General features: G+C 43.4%; 1 protein-coding gene across 1 annotated transcript in view; it reads right to left on the bottom strand.

Annotated features, from left to right (window-relative positions):
• The window catches only part of LOC306984759 (uncharacterized protein), a 218,689-nt gene that overhangs the window by 61,512 nt on the left and 145,656 nt on the right, over positions 1 to 11,521 (bottom strand). The window lies entirely within an intron of this gene.

The following is an 11,521-nucleotide window of genomic DNA, read 5'->3' as shown; positions in this document are numbered from 1 at the left end:
TAATCTGAAGAATGTTATTAATATTAATATTTTTATTGTGTTGTTCCTTTTCCTTCACGGAAAGACACCTTATATAATAATGAAGATTCCCATGTCTTGTTTTGTTGTTTTTTCTTTTCTTCAGGCTAGACCCGTTTGGTGGGCTCATGTTACGTACCTGTAGATTACTGTGTGACATGGGGAAAAACCTTGGGATATTTTAACACACACACGATCAGGACAAAACACAACTAATACATGCCTTGAGGTTCAGAAGTCGACACTGGATTTAAACTAATATATAGTAGAGGTCAAAAGAAAAAGCAATGTCTGGCATATGAAAACTGACATCTTGACATCAAATGACATTAGTTGTGACAGATGACCGGACCTAAACATAACTATATGGATATTGCGTATCCATTAACACTGCCCTTATGTGGGGCAACACATTTCTAGATGGAGGGACCATTTTTATTATTCAGAATGGCAGAAGTCATTCTGAAATGTCGGGGAGTTTATCAACACCGTAATCATAAATATGCATCCACCCATCATAAAAGTGCATCCACCCATCATAAAAGTGCATTTATCCATCATAAAAGTGCATCCACCCATCATAAAAGTGCATCCACCCATCATAAAAGTGCATCCACCCATCATAAAAGTGCATCTATCCATCAAAAATATTCATCCACCCATCATAAAAGTGCTCCACACGGCTCTGGGGAGTTAATAAAGGCCTTCTGAAGCGAAGCGATGCGTTTGTGTAAGAAAAATATCCATATTTAAAACTTTATAAAGTAAAATAACTAGTACCTGGATGATGTGCCGGCAGCCATATTGCGTCAGAATGCCCACCACACACCAGCTTATTGATGGAGAGGAGACAGAGTGATATATATATATATAGATAGATAGATAGATAGATATGGGGATGATTAGGAGGCTATGATGGACAGAGGCCAATGGGCAAATTTGGCCAGGATTGCCGGGGTTACACCCCTACTCTTTTTCTGAAGGACATCCTGGATTTTTTTTTTTGATTACCACAGAGAGTCAGGACCTCAGTTATACCAGAGGGTATTTTGGTGTAGATTGAAAAAAAGGGATGACTGGTTGATCGATTGGGACTCTGAAGCATTATTTCCCTCGCTGCCCTTCCCTGACTCATCAGTGTCTACATCATTGCTGGTCCTGTCCAGCATAAAACCTGTTACATCACCCTGTATTGAGAATGGGCGTTCATCATCGCTGGTTCTATCCAGTATAGAGATCGTATCATCACCCTGTATAGACACCGTATTATCATCATTAACCCCGCCCTTCCTCCCTCTCCCACCTCAGCCAGTCCTTCGTCTTCCCCCCGGCTCACACTGTGTGGTGCAGTTGATCCCCAGGTCTTACGGTCACCAGCCTCACCGAAACAAGAGGATCCTTCGGCTCCGCCTCCGGTTGCTGATCCCTTCCCTCCACCTCGGCCCGTCGACCTGTCGGCTCCACCAGAGACCCTCCTCCCTCCGGCTCCACCATAATCAGCCATCACCCATACCTGAGCTGTAGACTTACGTCTCTCCACTCCTTCGGCTCCACCCTCCCTCCGGCTCCACCATAATCAGCCATCACCCATACCTGAGCTGTGGACTTACGTCTCTCCACTCCTTCGGCTCCACCCTCCCTCCGGCTCCACCATAATCAGCCATCACCCATACCTGAGCTGTAGACTTACATCTCTCCACTCCTTCGGCTCCACTGAGCTCCACCCCCCCCCCTCCGGCTCCACCATAATCAGCCATCACCTATACCTGAGCTGTGGACTTACATCTCTCCACTCCTTCGGCTCCACCCTCCCTCCGGCTCCACCATAATCAGCCATCACCCATACCTGAGCTGTAGACTTACATCTCTCCACTCCTTCGGCTCCACTGAGCTCCACCCCCCCCCCCCCCCCCTCCGGCTCCACCATAATCAGCCATCACCTATACCTGAGCTGTGGACTTACGTCTCTCCACTCCTTCGGCTCCACCCTCCCTCCGGCTCCACCATAATCAGCCATCACCCATACCTGAGCTGTGGACTTACGTCTCTCCACTCCTTCGGCTCCACCCTCTCTCCGGCTCCACCATAATCAGCCATCACCCATACCTGAGCTGTAGACTTACGTCTCTCCACTCCTCTGGCTCCACCGAGCTCCACCCTCCCTCCAGCTCCACCATAATCAGCCATCACCCATACCTGAGCTGTAGACTTACGTCTCTCCACTCCTTTGGCTCCACTGAGCTCCACCCCCCCTTCAGCTCCACCATAATCAGCCATCACCCATACCTGAGCTGTGGACTTACGTCTCTCCACTCCTTCGGCTCCACCCTCCCTCCGGCTCCACCATAATCAGCCATCACCCATACCTGAGCTGTGGACTTACGTCTCTCCACTCCTTCGGCTCCACCCTCCCTCCGGCTCCACCATAATCAGCCATCACCCATACCTGAGCTGTGGACTTACGTCTCTCCACTCCTTCGGCTCCACCCTCTCTCCGGCTCCACCATAATCAGCCATCACCCATACCTGAGCTGTAGACTTACGTCTCTCCACTCCTCTGGCTCCACCGAGCTCCACCCTCCCTCCAGCTCCACCATAATCAGCCATCACCCATACCTGAGCTGTAGACTTACGTCTCTCCACTCCTTTGGCTCCACTGAGCTCCACCCCCCCTCCAGCTCCACCATAATCAGCCATCACCCATACCTGAGCTGTGGACTTACGTCTCTCCACTCCTTCGGCTCCACCCTCCCTCCGGCTCCACCATAATCAGCCATCACCCATACCTGAGCTGTGGACTTACGTCTCTCCACTCCTTCGGCTCCACCCTCCCTCCGGCTCCACCATAATCAGCCATCACCTATATCTGAGCTGTGGACTTACGTCTCTCCACTCCACTGGCTCCACCCAGCTCCACCCTCCCTCCGGCTCCACCATGGTCCTCTTTCGCACCGGCTCTGCCTCAGTCCTCGGACGCTCTGGTTCCTTTTCTGAGGCTTTTTCGCCACGGTTCCACCTTGGTCACCAATGCCAGCGGTGTCGCTTGGTCCCATCGGCTCTCGCTTCGCTTGGTCCCAGACCGTTTTCAAAAACTTGCACTTTGAAACCCGTTTTCAAAAGTTTGCGTTTTCCGCCACCCAAAACACTGTTGTCATGTAAACGAACGGCCATAACACACACATTTTTTTAACGTTTTTAGTTGAAAACGGTGTTGTGTAAACAGCCCCTTAGTTTCACTATCATGGACTTTTAGGTTGTATCCATTAGTTCCTGTTATCCTTTGATTAGTTTCCCATCACTTATGAGATTCATTGATCCATCACAGGTGTTTGTCGTTAATTCACCTCATTTGCCTTGTTGCAGTCCGAAAAGTTGCAGTCTTTTCGGTCTTCTCAGTCGTCCTGTCACGTCAATGCATAGCGGTTGTGTTTGTTTGCATGCCGTGTTTGGATTACCTTCTGTGTGGAATATGAAAGTTTTTTTTTATATTATCTTAAGGCGCTTTTCCACTACACAGTACCGCCTCGCCTTTGTTTGGTTTTCCACTGTGTAAAAGTTGCACCTGTACCTGCTTCCAGATACTTTTTTACGTATCACCTCCGGCGAGGTTGTGAGCGAGCTGAGGCGATACAAAAATGTGGCGTGAAAACACGGCAGACTGCTGATTGGTCAGAGAGAATCGTCACTATTCACTGCGTCATCATTGCACGCGCCAGACGGAGTATCCTGAATAACCCCGACATTTTTAAATAGTTTTGCCAGAGATCGCGTGATATACCCATTACTAATATTATGTAAAACAGCATACACTCGATTTCCTCCATTGTCCTGTGTGTGTGTGGGTAGTGGGTGTGTGTCGCGTAGAAGATTACCTCACGGCAGTTTCCTGCGGCGGCGCTATGACGTCCACTATATGACGGTACTATTGTGGAGGTACTATCTGCAATGGAAAACGGAGCGAGAGGCGAGTCGAGTCGAGTTGAGCTGGTACTGGTAATGGAAAAGCGCCATTACTGTGATTTATACAACCCAGTTGTGACAGTATGCTTTTTTCCTGTGCTCTTTTTTATATATTTTTATATATATATATATATATATATATATATACACACAACCATTACAAAGGACTTGCTATGCTGCTAATATAATCTCATTATTTTTATTAAGTTATAAAGATGCAGACTTTTAGACTTCACTGAAGTTCTGATCTGATCTGTTTTTCATGGAATGAAATCATTTCCAACTCAAATGTACGTTGCAATCTTTGGTTTCGCCAGCATTCAATGAAGCCAAGCAGTTTGAGAAACCAAGCTAGAGTATTGAAGTCCGATTCTCAAAGACGTCCTGAGAATAAAACAAGGAAGTTCTGTGTATTACACTGCTGGGGTGACTAATATTTACTGTAAAGAATGAAGAGTAACTCCCTCTTCAAACACACAGAATGACAAACAGTGCATCTAGGAACTGAATGACTGATGAACGCTGTTATTTTAGTCATTCAAGATGCTGGGTGTGGAGTTTGTTTGACTCTGTCATCTGATATTGATAAAAGCGGTAACTGATAATCATTTCACTTTCTGTTTTCAGTGACTCGTTCAGTCATCAGGAGACGCGTGATGTTGACCACTAGATGGAGTGCTTTAAATGAAATATACTTTCTTAGATTCTGACCATTTGACAATAAGACTTTAGCAGGCAACAGAAGATACAGATCAAGTAGAAAACCAAAAACTAGAACATTAACATTTGAAATGTATTCATAGATGCTTTGTGACAAATGATGAAAAACAGAAGTATTGATCCTAAAAGAGCCAACATTAGTAACACCATATTTAAAGAGTAAGCTAGAATAGTGCATGACAAGAGAAGTGAAACTGCAGAACAGAAGAGGAATATTAGAAAATTTTGCTGTATTTATGCATATTTCGTTTTTATATTTATCCTTTATTGGCACATAATGCATTTATGATAACATTATGCTACTTTAAATGCAAAGACAAAGCGAGTGGGACATCAGGTAGAGCGGGACATCAGGTAGAGTGGGACATCAGGTAGAGTGGGACATCAGGTAGAGTGAGTGGGACATCAGGTAGAGTGGGACATCAGGTAGAGTGGGACATCAAGTAGAGTGGGACATCAGGTAGAGCGGGACATCAGGTAGAGTGGGACATCAGGTAGAGTGAGTGGGACATCAGGTAGAGTGGGACATCAGGTAGAGTGGGACATCAGGTAGAGTGGGACATCAGATTGAGTGGGACATCAGGTAGAGTGAGTGGGACATCAGGTAGAGTGAGTGGGACATCAGGTAGAGTGAGTGGGACATCAGGTAGAGTGAGTGGGACATCAGGTAGAGTGGGACATCAGGTAGAGTGGGACATCAAGTAGAGTGGGACATCAGGTAGAGTGGGACATCAGGTAGAGTGAGTGGGACATCAGGTAGAGTGGGACATCAGGTAGAGTGGGACATCAGGTAGAGTGGGACATCAGGTAGAGTGAGTGGGACATCAGGTAGAGCGGGACATCAGGTAGAGTGGGACATCAGGTAGAGTGAGTGGGACATCAGGTAGAGTGGGACATCAGGTAGAGTGAGTGGGACATCAGGTAGAGCGGGACATCAGGTAGAGTGGGACATCAGGTAGAGTGAGTGGGACATCAGGTAGAGTGGGACATCAGGTAGAGTGGGACATCAGGTAGAGTGGGACATCAGGTAGAGTGGGACATCAGGTAGAGTGGGACATCAGGTAGAATGGGACATCAGGTTGAGTGGGACATCAGGTAGAGTGGGACATCAGGTAGAGTTGGACATCAGGTAGAGTTGGACATCAGGTAGAGCGGGACATCAGGTAGAGTTGGACATCAGGTAGAGTTGGACATCAGGTAGAGTTGGACATCAAGTAGAGTGGGACATCAGGTAGAATGGGACATCAGGTAGAGTGGGACATCAGGTAGAGTGGGACATCAGGTAGAGTGGGACATCAGGTAGAGTGGGACATCAGGTAGAGTGGGACATCAGGTAGAGTGGGACATCAGGTAGAGTGGGACATCAGGTAGAGTGGGACATCAGGTAGAGTGGGACATCAGATTGAGTGTGACATCAGGTAGAGTGGGACATCAGGTAGAGTGGGACATCAGGTAGAGTGGGACATCAGGTAGAGTGGGACATCAAGTAGAGTGGGACATCAGGTAGAATGGGACATCAGGTAGAGTGGGACATCAGGTAGAGTGGGACATCAGGTAGAGTGGGACATCAGGTAGAGTGGGACATCAGGTAGAGTGGGACATCAGGTAGAGTGGGACATCAGGTAGAGTAGGACATCAGGTAGAGTGGGACATCAGGTAGAGTTGGACATCAGGTAGAGTGGGACATCAGGTAGAGTTGGACATCAGGTAGAGTGCGTTTGACACTATAGATCATAAAATACTCTTAGATCGACTTCAAAATTACACTGGTGTTCAGGGACAGGCATTAAGCTGGTTTAGATCGTACCTATCAGACCGTTACCATTTTGTCCATTTAAATGGGGAAAAATCAAAGATAACGTCAGTAAATTATGGAGTGCCGCAGGGATCTGTATTAGGCCCCCTGCTATTCTCAATTTATATGCTGCCACTTGGTAATATTATAAGAAAACATGGAATAAGTTTCCACTGTTATGCTGATGACACTCAATTATATATTTCATCAAGACCAGATGAAAACACTAAATTATCTAAAATGACAGAGTGTGTTAAAGATATAAAATATTGGATGACGTGTAATTTTCTTCTATTAAATTCAGATAAAACGGAGGTATTACTGATTGGTCCAAAAAACTGCCCACAAAACCTCTTACAATACAACCTTAATCTAGAAGGATGTCCTGTTACTTTATCCTCTACAGTAAAAGACCTGGGTGTTATACTAGACCGCAACTTGTCTTTTGAAAATCATATTTCAAATGTCACAAGAACAGCCTTTTTCCACCTTAGAAACATTGCTAAGCTACGTAATATGCTATCAGTTTCTGATGCAGAAAAGTTAGTTCATGCATTCATGACCTCGAGACTAGATTACTGTAATGCTTTATTAGCTGGTTGTCCTGCATCCTCAGTAAACAAGCTACAGTTAGTCCAAAATGCAGCCGCTAGAGTTCTTACTAGGTCAAGAAAATATGATCATATAACACCAATTTTATCATCTCTACACTGGTTACCTATTAAGTTCCGTATCAATTACAAAGTATTGTTACTGACCCATAAAGCCCTAAATGGTTTAGCTCCTGTGTATTTAAGGGATCTTCTATCGCCCTATAATCCATCGCGCTCTTTAAGATCGCTAAACTCGAGGCTTCTGGTCGTACCGAGGATAACTAAGTCCACTAAAGGAGGGAGGGCGTTTTCACATCTAGCTCCTAAACTCTGGAATAGCCTTCCTGATACTGTCCGAGGCTCAGACTCGCTCTCCCAGTTTAAAACTAGATTAAAGACGCATCTCTTTAGCCAAGCATTCACATGATGCATCTCATACCTTTTATACTACAGTTAAATCAGATCAAATGCATTCGTATTATGAACAGCAGCTACGCTAATTATTTCCCATCTGCCTTTTTTGTTGTTATCTCGGGACGCCTGTCCCTATAACTCAAATAGAGTTTGTCAGCTCCAGTTATGTATCCAGCCTCTCATGGAGACTTCAGATGCCCCAACGCCTGTGAAGAGACGACTCGACGCCTGTGAAGAGATGACCCAACGCCGGCGATATGTTATGCCCTAAATTTATACATGATTAACTAACTGTATTTTTGTATGTATATTTTTGAAATGCATTTTCTGTAAAGCTGCTTTGAAACAATATGTATTGTGAAAAGCGCTATACAAATAAACTTGAATTGAATTGAATTGAAATACAAAAATTGGGAAAATGTCACCATAGTGGCCTTCATTACAATCTATTTAAACAAAACACATACAATTTGAATACATTCTAACTGATTTAGGTTGTTTAAAATGCAATTTACCAAAAAGTGTCCCACTTCACCAAGGAGCACTAATAAAGTCTTCGAGACGACGACAAGCTTCAAAAAGGACACAAAGGCTCTACACTTTTACAGTGAGTCCTTTTTGAAGCTTGTCATTGTTTAGTTCTCATTCATAATCATTGCATGGAAAAAAGAGCATGAAGGCATAGTCTTGTTCCACAGGAGAACATCGTCATGTGGGTTTGAAACAACTTGAGGGTGAATTTTAATTTGATGTAATGCTGCTCATTCGCACTAGATGGAGCTCTTAGATCTTATAACATTAATTTAAAGGGCTCGATCACCCAACAACAACAACAAAAGAAGTTTCTCTCTCCATTTAGTCCCTTTGACATGTTGTTCCAAACCTGTATGCCTTATTTATTTTTAATCATTTTATTATTTAACCTCCTGATTGACAGAGTCATTTGATTGACGCTTTTATCACATGTCTCGTCATCATGAAACATAATGAGCATATCACATCAATTGCTTTTAAATTGTAAATTGTAATGATTGTAAGACATGCAGAAGACCTAAACAAATACAAACAATGAAGGCTAATTTATTCCAGTTATTTTAATTTCAACAAAACAACTCTTACATTTTTTACTCTTACAACTCTGCATTTTTCAAGCTTTGTGACTTTACTGTGAAATACAGGCAAGATCATCACTGTAAATACTGAGAATAGCAGTTTTAGCTTTCCTTCTTAGTCCTCAGTTTTTCAAATGTAAATTCATGTCCCTGTTACACGTAATGTTGTCACAATTTCCTGGTTAAATAAACATTACACAAAGACCAAATTCAATTATATTTTGTATTTTTACACTATTATATTTATTACAGTAAAACCAAGTTGAAATCTCATCAAGTTTGTATTTTTACACATTTTTAAATTTATTCCAAAATAATAACTAAAGGCAGTAACAATTGTATGCATATGTATGATGTGAACTGATGTTCAGCTGTTCTATTTTAATAGTCAACTTATTTTCATCCGTCATTAAGATTGTATCTCTGGTCACAGACACGAAGATGAACCTTTAATCTCCCCAAGCGGATTGCTCAATAAAATCCCCTTCAGTCATGTTTGATTTTGATGTGACATAAAGCGTTGATATCTAATTGGGTGACTAGTTTACTTACTTTTTAAGTATTCTTCCTATTACGTAACACCATCATTGTCTTCATTCAGGGCCAATTCGAGAACGCGCATCAAAACAAGAGGCGGGATTTATCACACGAACCAATCATAGCATAATGGCATAAGATTAATTAGCATAAGACCCCTCATGTGTCTTTCCTCCATTCATTCTCCATAACCCCCATCAAACCCACTGCATACTATACGGGGTGATCTATAGGCCTACACTTTTTGTAATGTCACATTTTGTAATATTTGCATTGTTTTATTTTTGTAATATCTGTGATTTTCTCGTCAAATTTTTTGAGGAGACACAGGTGTTTCTCAATGTCAAGGATACTTCCTTGGCAGGACGCGTCCTTCCAAGTCATTTCCTTCAGAGGCTAGGCGAGGATCCTCTTTAGGATTCGAGAGAACACGTAAATGGAACATTCTAGCAAGTGCACGTTGTGTCCGTCAGTGAAACCCCGCGAACTCTAACGCGAAGCGGAGGGCTCTTGAATAAACCTAAAATGGTTGTATTCGCTGTAAAAACTGGCTCGCTATACATTATCCCGCTTATTACATGGCTGCCTACCTAACAAAATAAATCAATAATAATAAATCAATAATTTGAGACAAAATATAGATTTAAAAAGGAGTTTATTGATTTAAAAATGATTGTATTGCCTGAGTGAACAGAACTGTGTCCATAGCAACATTCTAGCTGTTAAAACACATGCAATGGTAAAATATGTGAAATGCCGGTTGTTATGTCTTCATGACAAGAAGCACAAGCAAGTTGAATTCTCTCAGGAAACTCTTTAATAACTTCTGCACAGGCAGGATAACATGCGAGCACATGTTCAGCACTTACTCTCACTCTCCTCTCCCTTACTTCACATGTATATCTTACCTAAGGAGCTTGAGTGCCATCTAGTGGAGTATTAATGTAAGGACATCACATTTTCCCCTCTTAGTTAAATGAATTATTTCTGTAGCCAACAATTGACATGAAATAGAAATAAAGAACTTCAAATCCTTAATATATCAACAATTTCACATGTATAAGAATACACTAAGCAACACATTACATGAATACAAAGGAGCATTTAAAAACAATATGAACAAACTGCTCAACTGCTATTCAGTACTTATGCTTGTGCAATGTGTGCAAAAGTCCATGTCAGTTTCTGTGACTAATAAACATAGTCCTTTAGCCAACCTGGCTCACGTCTTTGACGTGTCTCACGTGAACAAGCATCAGAATACTCTGAATTTCCAGACAGTGGAACTTGAGAGGGAATCAGGTTTTCTGCATTTGTGGTCAGTCTATTATCCATTGCATTAGTCGGCACAGATGCGAGACACGATGCATGCCACTTCTTCCCATCGTCTAAGAGGTAAGTGTAAGGGCCAACTTTTTCTCTAACCTCAACTGGAGGAGTGAATTTTGGGTGTCCTTTTGGCACATGTACTGACTTTTTAATGCGCACTTTATCCCCTTTTCGGAAAGAAGAATGACGCACTCGATGCTTGTTATCAAAGCGGGATTTCATGACATCCTGACGTGCTGAAACACGCTTCTGCAGTTGTTCAGGTTCATGACCAGAAGGTGAGGGTTTCAGGACATTGAGGCGGGTACGCATTTTCCTCCCATGAAGCAATTCGAAGGGGGAAACACCTGTCACAGCATGAGGTGTAGCACGATAGATCTGCAGGAAGTCAGTCACTGTTGCTTTCCATGGTGCTGATAGTAGGATTGCAGATTGAATTGTACTTTTCAGAACTCTGTGGAAGCGTTCTATAGCTCCATTTGCAGCCGGATGATACACTGATGTGCGAATGTGCTTAATGTCTCTGTCTTTCAGGAAAGCAGCGAACTCTGGTGAAGTAAACTGAGGCCCATTATCACTCACCAGAGTGGTCGGGTTGCCATGTCTACTGAAGACGGAGGTAAGAAAAGCAGTCACCTGTTTTGTTGCAATAGATGCAGTAAAGGCTACCTCGGGCCATTTACTATAGTAGTCAGTGAGTGTCAGAGCGTATCGACAGTCCCAGACAGCAGTCTCAAAAGGGCCCACAATGTCTATTGCTAATTTTTCCCAAGGTGCAGATGGTAAAGGAACAGGCTGAAGAGGCACAGCGGAGGTTTTTGCAGTTTTATCCAGAGACAGGCATAACTGACAGGCAGTAATCTTTTCTTCCACATGTGTGTCCATTCTGGGCCACCAATACATTTCACGCAGGCGTTGCTTTGTTCTGACAATCCCCTGATGGCCCTCATGTGCAATGCGAATCAGTGACTCACGCAGTTCTCCAGGTACCACCAGTCGAGACCCTCGAAAAACAAAATCAGCTTGCACACTGAACTCATGTC

Source organism: Phoxinus phoxinus (genome assembly GCF_949152265.1).
Source record: "Phoxinus phoxinus genome assembly, chromosome: 17".
Classification (NCBI taxonomy): Eukaryota; Metazoa; Chordata; class Actinopteri; order Cypriniformes; family Leuciscidae; genus Phoxinus; species Phoxinus phoxinus.
The sequence above is the reverse complement of the archived record's forward strand: the minus strand, read 5'-3'. Positions and strand labels throughout refer to the sequence as shown.